Raw genomic sequence first — 6,412 nt, 5'->3', positions numbered from 1 at the left:
CTATCTTGTGCTAATTTCAGGGGTTTTATCAATGATTCCACACACTTTCTATATGAAAATACAAGATTTTGCATTCCTTTCCTAGTTTTGCCTCATGAATGAAAACATGCTTATTTTGCACTAAAATAGATACATTTCTAATCTTCTCTTGATGCCGTTCGATGCCGTGACTTGTGTGTTAAGTGGTTTCAGGATATAGAGTAGGAATGGACCGAAAGAGAGAAGGAAGACGGGTACAAAGGAAGGAAGCATGAGGATTAAGCTTTGGAAATTTCCGCATGGGCGCGTGCGCGCACCTTGCGCGCCCGCGCGGATAGGGCAACGTGAAGCCAAAGCCAAGAGCCAAGCCACGAGCCGGCTTGAGAAGCGGCTAAGCCAGGATCTTCATGGGCGCGCACGCGTACATCACGCCTCCGCGCACATTACAAGACGTCTCAACGGCGCGTGCGCGTACCTTGCGCGTGCGCGCCGATTTGCGAAAATGATTTTTTTAATGAAGTCACGTGACTTAGGCGTGGAGGCAGTTAAGGATCCCACTTTTGGAGAAGCACCTTGGCGGGAAAAGCTTAAGAAGACCAAAGGAGCAAGGGTTAAGGGGACTTTTAGTTCATTTCTTCTAGATCTAGATTTTTTTCCCTTTTTTGGAGAGAAGAGAGAGTTAGTTACACTTTTTTGGGAGAAGAAGAGGGAGATTCCAAGCTTCACTAGGGTTCATCCTCATCTAATTTCTGAATTTTTAATGACTTTTTGGTGAGATCCACTACAATTCTCATTCCACTTTGTTCATGTCATAGATTTTCTTCTCCAATTTCAAGTAGTAGATACAATTGATCAATTCTCATAGATCTAGAATTCAACTTTGTAATTTTGGATTTCATCTCTATTTTGGATTTTCATTGCTACTCTTTGAGACTTGTTGTTAGATCTTTGTGTTGCAATACTTTCAATTTGACTTTTCTTCTCATTTTACTATGCCTTCCCTTCTTGCTCATCACATGTTTGATAAAATGACAACACTAGCTATGGAGTAGAATTCTCACACTTGGCATAGGGTTTGGTCTTTGGAAGAAGTTGAATAGTGTATCAATAGTTGATTTGGAATTAGGGATTGCTAGTTGGCTTGGAGTGCACTAAAGCTAGACTCCCATAAGGTGAAGCTAGGACTTGTGACTCAAGTTGATTACTTTCATTTGACCTTCCTCTATACCTAGGGGATAACTAAATGGAGCAAGGCCTAATTGTTGTCAACATTGAATGGACTATAAGGATAGGATTTCTAATGCCAACCCTAAGCCAAGTCTTTTGATAATTGATTGTTTGTTTTTCATTGCTTTGCTAAAACCTTCAAAGAATTCCAACAAAGCTTACTAAATCAATAAGATGCACACTTTGGCAATTCCAAGGGAGAACGACTCGGGAGACTAGTACTCTCGGATATAGATTGTAGATTTGTTTGATGAAGGATTTTGCGTCGGTTTAGACTATACTACGATTGATCATTTGATAATTTCTATACCGGCAAGAAAAATCTATTTGTCAGTGCTCTTGATGTTCCACCCTTAGTTGTCCCATATTGGAACTCAATTCTCCTAGGGAGGTGTTGATTTGCTCCCAATAGTTTTGTGGAGGAAAGTGCATTTGAGGCATTTCCGGGATCTCATGGTGATGAGCTTCATACGCCTCTTGAGCTCCATGAATGGGCTCTCTTGCTTGCTCTATCTTTTTCTTAGTGATGGGCTTGTCCTCTTTAATGAGGATATCTCCCTCTATGTCAATCCCAGCTGAATTGCATAGATGGCAAATGAGGTGAGGAAAGGCTAACCTTGCCATAGTGGAGGACTTGTCAGCCACCTTGTAGAGTTCTTGAGGTATAATCTCATGAACTTCCACCTCTTCTCCAATCATGATGCTATGGATCATGATGGCCCGGTCTATAGTAACTTCAGACCGGTTGCTAGTGGGAATGATTAAGCATTGAATGAACTCCAACCATCCTCTAGCCACAGGCTTGAGGTCCAATCTTCTTAGTTGAACCGGCTTGCCTTTGGAGTCAATCTTCCATTGAGCTCCTTCCACACATATGTCCATAAGGACTTGGTCCAACCTTTGATTAAAGTTGACCCTTCTAGTGTAGGGGCGTTCATCTCCTTGCATCATGGGCAAGTTAAATGCCAACCTCACATTCTCCGGACTAAAATCTAAGTATTTCCCCCGAACCATTGTAACGTAGTTCTTTGGATCCGAGTTCTTACTTTGATCATGGTTCTTGGTGATCCATGCATTGGCATAGAACTCTTGAACCATTAGGATGCCGACTTGTTGGATGGGATTTGTTAGAACTTCCCAACCTCTTCTTTGAATTTCATGTCGGATCTCCGGATACTCATTTCTTTTGAGTTTGAAAGGGACCTCAAGGATCACCTTCTTCTTGGCCACAACATCATAGAAGTGGTCTTGATGGGCTTTGGAGATGAACCTTTCCATCTCCCATGACTCGGATGTGGAAGCTTTTGTCTTCCCTTTCTCCTTTCTAGAGGATTCTCCGGTCTTAGGTGCCATCAATGGTAATGGAAAAACAAAAGCTTATGCTTTTACCACACCAAACTTAGAATTTTACTCGCCCTCGAGCAATAAAAGAAAGAATAGATGAAGAAGAAGAAGAAATGGAGGAGATGGAGAGTGGTAAGTGTTTCGGCCAAGAAGGGTGTAGAGGGGTGTGTTGTGTGAATTTGATGAAGAATGGAGGGCTTTTTATAGGGAAGGGATGGGGGGTTAAGGTTCGGCCATATAGGTGGGTTTGGGTGGGAAATTGGTTTTGAATTTTGAAGGTAGGTGGAGTTTATGAGGTAGGTTTATTGGGAAGAGTGGGTGGATGTGAGTGGTGAAGGTTTAATAGGGAAGAGGGATGGAGGTGATAGGTGAAGGGTTTTGGGGAAGAGTGTTTATGGGATTGTGTGAAAGAGGGGTGAGAAGGAGTGAGTGGAGGTAGGTAGGGATCCTGTGGGGTCCACAGATCCTGAGATGATCCTGTGGGGTCCACAGATCCTGAGGTGTTCAAAGGATTTACATCCCTGCACCAATTAGGCATGCAAAATGCCCTTGCACACAACTCTGGGCGTTCAGCGCCAGGTTGGTGCCCATTTTGGGTGTTCAACGCCCATTTACTAACCATGCTTGTTCTGGGCGTTCAGCGCCAGAACCATGCTCTGTTCTGGCGTTGAACGCCAAGCAGATGCTCCTCCAGGGTGTGATTTTTCTTCTGCTGTTTTTGATTCCGTTTTCAATTTTTATATTTATTTTGTGACTCCACATTATCATGAACCTATAAAGACATATAACTAAGAAAAATATTGTTAGATAAATAAAAATTGGGTTGCCTCCCAACAAGCGCTTCTTTAATGTCAATAGCTTGACAGTGGGCTCTCATGGAGCCTCACAGATGTTCAGAGCATTGTTGAGACTCTCTAACACCAAACTTAGAGTTTGGATATGGGAGTTCAACACCAAACTTAGAGTTTGGTTGTGGCCTCCCAACACCAAACTTAGAGTTTGATTGTGGGGGCTCTGGTTGACTCTGTTTTGAGAGAAGCTTTTCATGCTTCCTCTTCATGGTTGCAGAGAGAGATCCTTGAGTTTTAAACACAAGGGAGTCCTCATTCCATTGAAGGACTAGTTCACCTCTGTCAACATCAATCACAGCTCTTGCTGTGGCTAGGAAAGGTCTTCCTAGGATGATTTCATCCTCTTCCTTTCCAGTATCCAGGACTATGAAATCAGCAGGGATGTAAAGGCCTTCAACCTTTACTAACACGTCCTCTACTTTTCCATAAGCCTGTTTTCTTGAATTGTCTGCCATTTCTAATGAGATTTTAGCAGCTTGCACCCCATAGATTCCCAGTTTCTCTATTACAGAGAGGGGCATGAGGTTTATCCCTGAACCAAGGTCACACAGAGCCTTAAAGATCATGGTGCCTATGGTACAAGGTACTATGAACTTTCCAGGATCCTGTCTCTTCTGAGGCAATGTCAGTTGATCCAGATCACTTAGTTCATTGATGAACAAGGGAGGTTCATCTTCCCAAGTATCAATGCCAAATAATTTGGCATTCAGCTTCATGATTGCACCAAGGAACTTGGCAGCTTGCTCTTCAGTAACATCCTCATTCTCTTCAGAAGAGGAATACTCATCAGAGCTCATGAAAGGCATAAGGAGGTTCAATGGAATCTCTATGGTCTCTAGATGAGCCTCAGAGTCCTTTGGTTCCTCAGAGGGAAGCTCCTTATTGATCACTGGACGTCCCAGGAGGTCTTCCTCCTTGGGATTCACGTCCTCCTCTCCCTCATTGGGTTCGGCCATTTTGGTTATGTCAATGGCCTTGCACTCTCCTTTTGGATTTTCTTCTGTATTGCTTGGGAGAGTACTAGGAGGGATTTCAGTGATTCTTTTACTCAGCTGGCCCACTTGTGCTTCTAAATTTCTAATGGAAGACCTTGTTTCATTCATGAAACTCACAGTGGCCTTAGATAGATCAGAGACTAAGTTTGCTAAGCTAGATGAATTCTGCTCAGAATTCTCTGTCTGTTGCTGAGTAGATGGTGGAAAAGGCTTGCTATTGCTAAACCTGTTTCTTCCACCATTATTAAAGCCTTGTTGAGGCTTTTGATCCTTCCATGAGAAATTTGGATGATTTCTCCATGATGAGTTATAGGTGTTTCCATAAGGTTCACCTAAGTAATTCACCTCTGCTATTGCAGGGTTCTCAGGATCATAAGCTTCTTCTTCAGAAGATGCCTCTTGAGTACTGTTGGATGCAGCTTGCATTCCATTCAGACTCTGGGAAATTATATTGACTTGCTGAGTCAATATTTTGTTCTGAGCCAATATGGCATTCAGAGTATCAACTTCAAGAACTCCCTTCTTCATAGGCGTCCCATTACTCACAGGATTCCTCTCAGAAGTGTACATGAACTGGTTATTAGCAACCATGTCAATGAGTTCTTGAGCTTCTGCAGGTGTTTTCTTTAGGTGAATGGATCCACCTGCAGAGGTATCCAATGACATCTTAGATAACTCAGACAGACCATCATAGAATATATCCAGGTTGGTCCATTCTGAAAGCATGTCAGAAGGACACTTTTTGGTCAACTGTTTGTATCTTTCCCAAGCTTCATAGAGGGATTCATCTTCTTTCTGTTTGAAGGTCTGAACATCCACTCTAAGCTTGCTCAGCTTTTAAGGAGGAAAGAACTTGGCTAAGAAAGCCGTGACCAGCTTATCCCAAGAGTTTAGGCTGTCTTTGGGTTGAGAGTCCAACCATATTCTAGCTCTGTCTCTTACAGCAAAAGGGAAAAGCATGAGCCTGTAGACTTCAGGATCTACTCCATTAGTCTTAACAGTATCACATATATGCAAGAATTCAGTTAAGAACTGAAAAGGATCTTCAGATGGAAGTCTATGAAACTTGCAGTTCTGCTGTATCAGAGAAACTAATTGAGGTTTCAGCTCAAAGTTTTTTGCTCCAATGGCAGGAATGGAGATGCTTCTTCCATGTAAATTGGAATTAGGTGCAGTAAAGTCACCAAGCATCCTCCTTGCATTATTATTATTTTCGGCTGCCATCTCCTCTTCCTGTTCGAAAATTTCTGAAAGGTTATCTCTGAATTGTTGTAATTTAGCTTCTCTTAATTTTCTCTTCAGAGTCCTTTCAGGTTCTGGATCTGCTTCTACAAGAATGTTCTTGTCCTTGCTCCTACTCATATGACAAAGAAGAGGGCACAGAGAAAATAATAATAATAATATGGATCCTTTATATCACAGTATAGAGGTCCTTGTTGTTAGTAGAAGAAAAGAAGAAGAAAATCTGAACTCAGAGAGAGAGAGAGAGGGTTCGGATTTTTGGTGATGTGAGGAAGAGATGTTAGTAGATGAATAAATAAATAGGAGGAGATGAGGGAGAAGGATTTTCGAAAATAATTTTTGAAAAAGAGTTAGTGATTTTCGAAAATAGTTTTGAAAAAGGTTAGTAGTTTTTCGAAAATTCAAATAAAAAAATTATTAGTTAATTAAAAAGAAATTTTTGAAAAAGGGGGGAGATATTTTCGAAAATTAGAGAGAGAGAGTTAGTTAGGTGGTTTTGAAAAAGATAAGAAACAAACAAAAAGTTAGTTAGTTAGTTGAAACAAATTTTGAAAATCAATTTTGAAAAGATAAGAAGATAGGAAGTTAGAAAAGATATTTTGAAAAGATATGATTGAAATTAGTTTTTGAAAAAGATTTGATTTTTAAAATCACAATTAATGACTTGATTCACAAGAAATCACAAGATATGATTCTAGAACTTAAAGTTTGAATCTTTCTTAACAAGTAAGTAACAAAATTGAAATTTTTGAATCAAAATATTAATTGTTATTG

The 6,412-nt window shown here is 40.8% G+C and overlaps 1 non-coding gene across 1 annotated transcript; it reads left to right on the top strand.

Moving 5' to 3' along the window:
* Positions 1-5,116: 5,116 nt before the first annotated feature.
* LOC148547514 (small nucleolar RNA R71) lies at positions 5,117-5,224 on the top strand. The gene has a single exon (XR_015897897.1). It is a non-coding gene; the product is annotated as a small nucleolar RNA R71 (small nucleolar RNA).
* Positions 5,225-6,412: the final 1,188 nt, after the last annotated feature.

This window comes from Arachis ipaensis, chromosome B8, assembly GCF_059453495.1.
Source record: "Arachis ipaensis isolate K30076 ecotype BB chromosome B8, ASM5945349v1, whole genome shotgun sequence".
NCBI classification, from domain to species: domain Eukaryota; kingdom Viridiplantae; phylum Streptophyta; class Magnoliopsida; order Fabales; family Fabaceae; genus Arachis; species Arachis ipaensis.
Note: the sequence above shows the minus strand (reverse complement) of the source record. Positions and strands in the feature narration are given on the sequence as shown.